Here is a 10,079-nt window from a genome sequence, read left to right on the forward strand (position 1 = left end):
CAATATAAATTCATAGCTTCAACAAAGAAGAAATCACTTACTGGAAATGTTCTCGGATTTGCAATTTGGGTAAAGTTTTAGGAGCTGAGTTAAGAAGAACATTCCAGATAAAAGACATGAACAATTTCATAAAAATAAAATTTTACGATTCTATTGAGGCAATGTCTGGTTCTACATGTCCACTTAGCATCTACATCTTCAGGCCCAGAGAAAAAGCAGCAGAGCTTGAAAATGCCCCAGCTACTCTCACTCAAATAAGTTTCCCTCTTTCAAGTCTCTATAATCACAATAGAGTCTATGACACTTAGTCAAGACTGACTGTTATTAGTCCTTCAAATCTCACTATGTATGGGACACAATTAGGTTCTAAGATTTCCACCTGTTCCTAGCCCCACACTCAACAGCAATATCTGCCTCACTTCCACCGACCTAACAGCTAAGGATCCATCAGACAACATCTGAGAACACCAGCACAAATGTTCCCAATTTTCTAAAGCCTGCCTTTGGGTGATTAAAGCACCGATGTATTTGAAAGTGATTTTTCTTTTATTCTATAGCTATAAAAATTTTTCATGAAACAGCTGCATTGTAGAAGCATGATATTTGGGGCAGCCTGAATCCATATTTCCAGGCTGTGGTCATTGCTATTTGCATCCAGAATAAACTATCTCTTATATGAAAGCTGTGCTTTCACACCAACAATAGGTATTTTACTCATGAAATGTGTGCTGCCAACAAGGTTAGCATTTTAGTGCAGTTAAACAACTGTTCTGTGAAAATCATTTTGAGCTAAAAAGGACCATGTTCTCTGTTTCCTAATTTATACCTCCTCCTTCAACATGATCCTTTTGATGAGAGGGTGGAAATGTCTTGTTGGAGCCTCCATGTACTTTAGGAAAGACAAATTCTGGAAACTGAGTATTATTATCAACTGAAAAACAAAAGTGAACTATTCACCTCAATGAAGGGGGGCAATGAATTAAGACTTCTTAGACTACTAAAGAAAAGACAGAGGAAAAAAATAGAATTTCAAGATGAAGTTTCTTGATATACAAAGCTTCGGTTTCATTGTCCAGGATTCAACTTTTAAAACTGGTAGGCGGAAATCTTTAGATCTTAAAAGAGGAGTTTGTGCCAGCTAAGGATTCTGTGTCTGAGGCTATTGACTTCCTTGAAATGAAAAACTTGTATGTATAATCTCTAACTGAATCAACTTTCCATCCTTAAGTGCATTTTACTGCACTAGATTTCCAAACAATTGCTTCAATTCCCTTGAAGAGCGATACTGATGTCATGGAAATGGCACCGCCAAGCTCCTAAGTGATAACATTACAATTGTCCTTATTGAGGCATTGAACATAACTGTGGGTATTTGGTACTTGTTCAAATGTGTAATGAAATAGTATTAGGGTGAGCCAGAACATAGGAAAACTTGAGAAAGCTTCCCCAAAATATTGCTAAAGAGGTTCAATTAACTAGTTTTCCAGATCTTTTTTATCACAATCAATATGGGATTTTATGTGTTAGATGAAAATATATATGAGTAAAAATGTATAATTGCAAATTTGGAAATTTCAGGATGCCTAGATTGGGCAAGAATATGGCCACCCAGAAAGTCCAGGCTGAAGCGCTATCCCATCTGGTAACACATTCTTGCAGCACCCCCTGAAGAAAAGTGACTGAAATTCAAGAGACATTTAGACTCATGTTTTTAATGGAGGTTTTAGGACACATACCAATAAATAGCTCCAGCAAGCAGCATGGTAGGAGTGTTCTATTTTTGTCCATTATATACATGAAACAGTTTCAGAAACTAGTTGTAACTACTGTCAAGCTTACTAAAGGAAACAAACGTTCAAGAGACTGGCATGTTATTTACATGCTTTAAGATATATGCTGTTATATGGTACTTAATTTCTTTTTTATATTTTAACTGTATTTTTTCAGATATTGAGCATATCGCAATCCTGTCTTTAAAAAAATAACAGCCTATGAGGCAGCAATCTACTAAAGCATATAAGCTAGTAAATGATCATATTCCTAAAATGCCACTGTAGTGTATTGAATTTTTGCAAGGATACAGAAAGGAACACTTTTAAAGAGGAACATGGCATTAGAAGGCAAGGAGTTAGTATTTTAAAGACTTTTTAGTCTTTAAGATATGAGCTTTGCCTCTTTAAATTTGGCCATAAACTTCACTCCCTGTCTGAAAATACAATTAGGAAAGTCAGAAGACACTCCCTCTCTTCTCTTTTGTCTTAGGATTAGCTCAGAGGCAATCTTTTAGATGTGACTCCACCCCACCCACCCAAACTCGTCCCACCTCTGCTGCCTAATAAAGGAGGAAGATCAGGGACCTCTTGTTTGTTCCTCAGATTTATGATTTCTCACTCTAAATTTATCCTCATGAGTTGATGAAAAGCTGAAGCCAGACAGCAGCAGAGAAACGAAAGAGTCCTTATAAGGTAAATACTGAATAAATCAGAACTTTTAGAGGAATTTTTTCTTCGAACATCCACTTTTTCTGATAATTCTTTTGTATGGACTTTAACTGTGACTGAATGTAGATGCCTTAATTAAGAAAATGCAACAAATAGATAAAATGTTCTTAACATGAAAATAAAGGTAAATTTATAAAATAAGATCTTTGCTGTAGGATTCTGGGAAAAATATGTTTGCAAGCTACATGGCTGACTCCTTCCTATTTCTGACTATAAGATACAGAATGAGACAAACATGGTCTTGCTCTGCCTGGTTAAAAACTGTGGATGTTAGCAAAGAGAGAATTTTATTCGCACATTATCATTTCTAACAATGGACCAAAAGGAGCTAAGTATTTTCTATTACTAGTTAAACAGATGTCTTACCTTAATGTCAATACTAGTGGAACATACATAAATTATTTCCAATACTAGTAGAACATAAATTATTTCTGCTTTTTTTTTGTTTTGGTTGGTTGGTTGATTGGTTGGTTGGTTGGTATTTCATTATTTATGATTATTCTTTGTTGTTGTTGTTGTTGTTGTTGTTTGGGTTTCTCTAGACAGAGTTTCTCTGTGTAGCCCTGGCTGTCCTGGAACTCACTATGTAGACCAGGCTGCCTCTCCCTCCTGAGTGCTGGGGTTAAACTTATGTACCACCACCTCCTGGCATATTTCTGCTATTTTTTAAGTTCGCATCTATTGCAATTCAATGGGCAAAAAACAGAAAAATTCTATACCTTTCCTTACAGGGAATTCCTACAAGACAAGATGAAGATCTTGATCCTGGCTGTGACCACCTTGAATTTTGTGACTTACTTTCCAGTAAGTTTTTTGCGTATTTAAGATAACACTATTTTTAAAGAACTAAATATTGAGGGGGGAAATAAACCTCGATTATAAATTATCTAAGAAACAGCAATTTGTGAATAAAACATCATTGCATTTTATATTCTATTTATAGAATAGAAATGTACTTTTATAAAGGATACCAAAGATTACTGGATATCCCTCAGAAGGAAACTACTTAGAGATGATTTGTGCTGATGTGAATAACTGCTCTCTATCTGCTAATGATATGAAACATAGATTATTAACTAACTGAACTTCAGTTGGCTTTGCTTATGCCAAAGGGACAGTAGGTAATCCTACTGAGGAAGACTCTCCAAAGAGAAAATCTTCACCTTTCTCTGATAGAAGTTTATTTTTGTTAAACTTACTTATATAAGCTAGCCCTGGAGATGCACACCTGCACCAGAGCTACTCAGGATGCCAAGATCTAAAGATCACAGGTTCAAAGCCTGCCTGGGCTACAGAGTGAGTTTAAGTTCAGCCTAGGCAACTTGGCAAGATCCTACCTCAAAAATTAAAGGTCAAACAAGGATTAAGGATACAATTAGGGGTAGCTTTCTTGCCTAGCAATGTAAGGTCTTGGGTTTAATTCCTAATGTCACAATTAATTATTTAATCATAAAGTTAAACAGACCATGCCTGGTAATATAAAATTTGAAAGGTTCTCTGTATACTTTTTTACTCTATAATAGATTGCTTACTGGGACTTAAGCATGGAGGGTACTTGATTCTAACACCAGCTTCTCCTCACAGTGATATTGTGTATTTCTAACTTAATTAAGGAGATATTAACTAAGACAAAAATAAAGACCTTCAGAATGCTGTTTTATTTAATAGATTTGGTTCTATGTGTTGATGTGTGGTTTGTTTTCATAAAATATCTACAAGGGAAATGTCATACAAAAGACTTGTACTTCTTTCCCTTTAGTATAATGGGAGTCAGGAAATACACAGTAAGAGAAAGCAACATTTTTCTGCCAATCCACCTTTATCCAACTATACAGCAAGTAACACATCATCCATCCTAGAAACCGAAGAAAATTCACCCACAGAAGATTTAAATAGCTATTCTGCACCTTTAGAAGGGATAGTAAAGATTACTGGATCTCCCTCAGAAGGAAACCGCTTAGAGATGATTCGAGAAAACTTGCATAACTACCCTCCATCTGGTAATGATGTATTACATAGATTATTGACTAATTGGACTTTAGTTGGCTTTGCTTATGCCAAAGGGACAGTAGACAATCCTACTAAGGAAGACTCTCCAAAGAGCAATGCTTCACCCTCCTATGATGCTATCCAGCATAAATCTTCTGTTTCCAGCTTTGCAGGTAGTTCCCAAATAACACAGAGAATGAGAAGGAAGTCACTTTCAAGGGAAAGCAGCATCTCATTACCTGTGTCAGTAACCCACTACCAGGTCAGGATGGAATTGCCTGATGTTGCTGACTTAGATAGAGACTCAGAAATAACTGAGAGTCATGAACACTTCCCATCCATTGGCAGAACTGAAACATGGTTTGCTTCTGATTCTGCTACAAACATGCAAAATTCTATGGAGAAGTTCATTGCCTTGGCAGATGAGGGTCCTATTGACACATCAAATGAAAACAGTTTTCTTAGAACTAGTACCACTACTAATGAGGAAGCAGAACAAGAAGATGTAATTTTTATTGACTCTACAGCCCCTATAGAAAAAGGTATATTTACTCCAAGAAGACACTTTGGAAGTTTGATAGACAGGAAAATGTCCAGTGAAGAAAAATCAACGTTTTATACAGAATTGTATGCAGAAGTAGAGTCTGAATCAGAGGAAGATGTTTTTCAAGAAACAGAAGATATTCCATCTTCAGATAATTTAAATCACTTTGAATTAGGATATAATAGCTTTGAAATGGATGACTTTCTAGATAGCAACACTGCAAATTCCCTTTCCAAATTAATTGTTATACCTTGTACTGAAATAACAATAAGTGACAGAGACCTTTTTGTTTCTGAGAAAGAAAATGTTGATACCCTATATGTCACTAGCCCTATAAACAAGAAAATAAACTTTAAGCCAATGGCCATCAAAACAAAACTTAATAGTTTAGGTGTAAGTTCAGGTATTAAGAAAAACATAGATATAGGTGATGTTGAAGTCTCTACACCCAGTAATTCTGTTCACCAAATTGAAAGAATGGGTTACTCTAGACCACTTAATACATACTATGATGATATCTCTAAACCAATTATTATTGCTATGAAAGACCTAAAAGACCCATATGTTACCTGGAAAACAATCAAAAATAAGCAACTATCTTCCACAATGGACAATGGAGACATTATTGATCTCAGAAATGGCTATCAAATGCCTACTGACATCAGTGCAAAAAACACTAACAGACCAGCCAATAAAAGAACAACAGCAAGAAATGAAGCAAGAAATAGCTTCCATGTCAATACTGGTATACTAAACAATAACTTGAATAATGAGAAAGAAAAAGTTAAATTAGACTTGCCTTCGCTAATTGATGAGTCACCAATAAAGAAATATAACATAAAAATCAATGACTTTGAAACTCTAAAAAGAAAACTGAGTGACCTCGGGAGTGCTTCCAGTGGCCAATCAACGAAGAACGAGAAAGAGACTGTATTGATTGCTGACTCCAGTGATCCTTTCAGTCCTCCTCAAGCAACAAACTCTGTGCAGAAACTTTACTGGGCAGCCATTACGGCACAGAAAACTTACTCCCCTAATAACATTTCCACAGCAGCATCAAATATAGGAATGATTTCAGGCTCTCGTGATGCTGAAAACACACTTAACAGCCAAAGATACGAAACAGAAAACTCTTTTGAGGAAGGCGCAACACTGAACTATGAGGCCGATCTCCAGAATGAGGAAAGCATTGAATCAGAGGAGGATGGTACACTTGAGAAAGAAAACATTAACTATTACATTTATGTTCTACCCATGGAAGAGGATTATATTCTTAAAGAAGACAGGCGGGCCACTACACATTACTCAATGAACGCTGATGCATATGGCACTACAACATTCAGACAGACTAGTCAACCGAGAACTGGTCAAGCAGGATTTCAACATACTGAAAATGTGGTCTTAAACACTCTCTTTGGAAAACTTAATCCAGAAGTTCAAAGAAAAATGATTGCAACAGACACTACTAGTGACTCTAACCATGATGAACTTTCTAGTGACACCCATTACAGAATGATACAGGAAAATGTCCCAAGCATTTATACCTTTACCCCAGAAACTGTACCTGAGTCTATAAAAAGTGATTCTAGTATTCCAATGAGGGGTGATGTAAATCCTGACAAAGCTATGAAGAGTAGGATCAGAACAAATTTCATTGCTTCCTTTAATCTGGTTAATGTCACCAAAATGCCTCCAAATGCCACCATCTTTTTTCCTTACCCTTCTGCCTTGGAATCTAAGGAAGGCAATGACAACAGTGGCACCTTTGTTCCCACTGTAGAAGATGTCCGTCCCGTAGGACTAAAGTTCCCGTTAATCCCCAATCAGAAAATATCTAGAACTGCTATTGCTCTTGGTGACAATGACAGGACATCTTATTCAGCAGAGATGTCACAGGTATCAGAACCAACAGAAGAACACTGGGCTTCCATTGACCAGGACTGGAAAGTCATTGATGACCCAAGCGCTGCTGAGCCCTTCTCTCAGGGCTCCGCTCTTCCTCTGGAGGATCTTACATTTTTTCCAGAGAAAAATATAAATGTAGTTGACATACACACCACGGAATATGGAGACAACAGCAGTGACTCTAACAGCACAGCCTTCTCATCTGATATAGCCACCCAAGCAGCAACTCACAGTAAAAGAGGGATAAATCAAGCTGCTGAGTTTGTAAGTCACCATGTCCAACAGACAGCTGCCAGTCCACCTGCAGAAGAAAGAGCCACCTCGGGAAATGAGGGTAGTCCACTTTCCAGTAATGACAAGGCTGTCGTGGAAGAGAAATTCTACATTTCTGCAGACAATATTCCAGTAAATTTAAAAGAGTTAAATGCCATGAAAGCTACTCCACTCCTTCTTAAGCCTGTAGTTGCTTCTACTCAAAAGGAAGAACTTGAAAATCTAGGAGAAACATTTTATCCCGGCTCCACAGGGAGCACAGCACAGCTAAGACAGGTTCAGGCTCGAGATTCACTTGCGTTTGGGAGCCTGGGTCAGCAGAGCACAGACTCTTCCACTAACGATTCTCACTTACCCAGCAAAGTGGCCTCTTCTCTTCTTGGCTTCACTAAAAACAAAAACTCTAAATCTGACCCAGCACTCATTATGGAAGAGGCAACAACAAAAATGAGTGATAACTCTTTTATACCTGATGATTTACTTGTTCTATCAGATACTGAAGTCCGTTCAACTGATGATGCAACCTTTATAGAAGACCTAAATAATATCCTAGATGGGGAAAAGGGTATAGCTTCTGTCAAATGGGATGATATGATTCAATACGGAGCAATTCCTTTCATGGAAGACTCTTCAGCAGAGTTACATATGGAGCCTGAGGTGGGGGGAAACAAAGGAAATTATATGGACCTCACCACCATTGGTCTTGATGAAAATACCCTTGAATTTCCATCAAATGAAAATACATTTGAAAGGAGCCCCACAATAAGGAAACCTACCATCATGCAAGGAGTTCTTCATAGAAGAATTGGATCTCCTGTCTCCTTTCCCTCAACACATGTCTCTGAGAATCCATCAAAAGAAAATGTTGTAGAGTCCAAGTCTGAACAAAAGTACAATGTGTGGTTTTTACGAGGAGCAAATTCTGATTCTGGCAATAATGGTTCTTCTGTCCAGTATTTGACTGCCCCATTCTATAATAAGCCATCAAGACTCATGACTACCCACTTCCTCACTAACCAGAATGGCAAATTTTTTACTAAGATCTCAGATGGTTTCACTGTAAAGAGGGGCATCATAAGCAGAAGAGAAGGAGAGGATACTGAGAACATCAATACTTCTGATGCAGAACCAGTGACAGCTGAGATAGAAAGAAGGGAATTCCCATGCAAAATCTCTGTTCCCACCATGAAGTTAACTAAAGTAATAGGCAGAGAACAGCTCCCCAGGAAAGGGCTCTCATCCACAGCTTTCAATGCCCTTTGGGAAGCCGATGGCACAATGCCACCAAAGTCAGAATATAATGAAAACAAAGCTTCAAGGGAAGAGAGTTACAATTCTAGAGACATCACCATTCCTTCACATCCAAAAAGCATCAACACAGAAAGTGAATTTCCCTTTGTTTATGAAGATTCTGAGGCAAAAAAATCCCTTAAAGAGTCATCTGCTTTACCGCATATAAAGAAAACTAATACCTCACCTCGTATAACTAGTCTTTCATCTGCAGAAACCAATGGATGGAGAGGTGTTATGAAACATGAAGAAAATGCTAGATCTGGAGAACCCCTAATTCTACCTACAACTGAAACCATCAACCTCATTCCTGAAGACATAGCCAAGCATTCTGTCCTCATGAGTGATAAACCCTTGTCTGATTACTCTGAGTTAGAATCTGTGCCCACAGACATCATTGAATACATTGATCACATTGGTGAAACAAATAATCAATATAACCAAGTCATCAGACGCCAAAAAGGCTTAAATCACCCTACATTTACCTCGACTTTTCCTCATCAAGCTTTAGCAAATGTTATCAGAAATTCTATAAATAATGCAGAGTCATCATCTACTATAAAGAGAGAAAATATGTCAGAGATGACACATTCACAGGACAGCAGCATTCCTTTGGCTGAGTTTGATGTCATCACTAATGATGGATTTTCCTTCCTCGATGATTCTGAAGAACTAGGTGGCATGGCTTTCCTCCCTTTCTCTCCAGTGAATACAATGAACGTTATGGAAGATGGTCTCGTTCTGGACACTGACAGCAGTTATGAAGGAGATTCTGTGTTGTCTGGAGAAGATCATAATAGGATTAGAGGATCTCAAGCTCAACAGAGCTCTGAAAAGCATGGAGACATTTCTGATGGCCCCACTGAGTATCTTGGAACCTCTGGCCAAATGACAAGTGACTTTTTGACTAATACTCCAGCTGCATGGTCAGATATTCTTGAAACAAAGACTGATTACATTAACTTTATTAATGATGATAATGTGTTTATTGCTGATTCCGATGTCCGTTTCAGTCCTCCTCAAGCAAAAATCCCTGTGAAGAAACATTCCTGGGCAGGCATTATGGCACGGAAAACTTACTTACCTAGCAACACTACCACAACAAAAGTAGGCATGACTGCAGGCTCTCATGATGCTGAAAACACACTTAGCAGCCCAAGATACGAAATGGGAAACTCTTTTGAGGATGATGCAATGCTGAATTATGATGCTGCTCTCCAGAGTGAAGAAACCATTGAATTGGAGGAGGATAAGACACTTGAGAAAGAAAACATCAAGGATTATATTGATGTTGTACCCATGGAAGATGATTATATTCTTAAAGAAGATAGGCTGGCTACTACACATTATTCAACTAATCCTAATGTGTATGAAACTACAACTTTCCAAGGAACTATGCCACCAAGAGCTGGCCAACCAGGATTTAAAAATGTGCTCTCAAAACATTGGCTTGAAAAACTTAATCCTCAAGTTCAAAGAAAGATGACTGCAAGAAACACTAATAGTGACTCTAACCATGATGAACTCTTCAGTGATGCTACTTACAGAGCAATACAGGAAAATATCCCAAACATTTA

This window comes from Chionomys nivalis, chromosome 6 (genome assembly GCF_950005125.1).
Source record: "Chionomys nivalis chromosome 6, mChiNiv1.1, whole genome shotgun sequence".
NCBI classification, from domain to species: Eukaryota; Metazoa; Chordata; class Mammalia; order Rodentia; family Cricetidae; genus Chionomys; species Chionomys nivalis.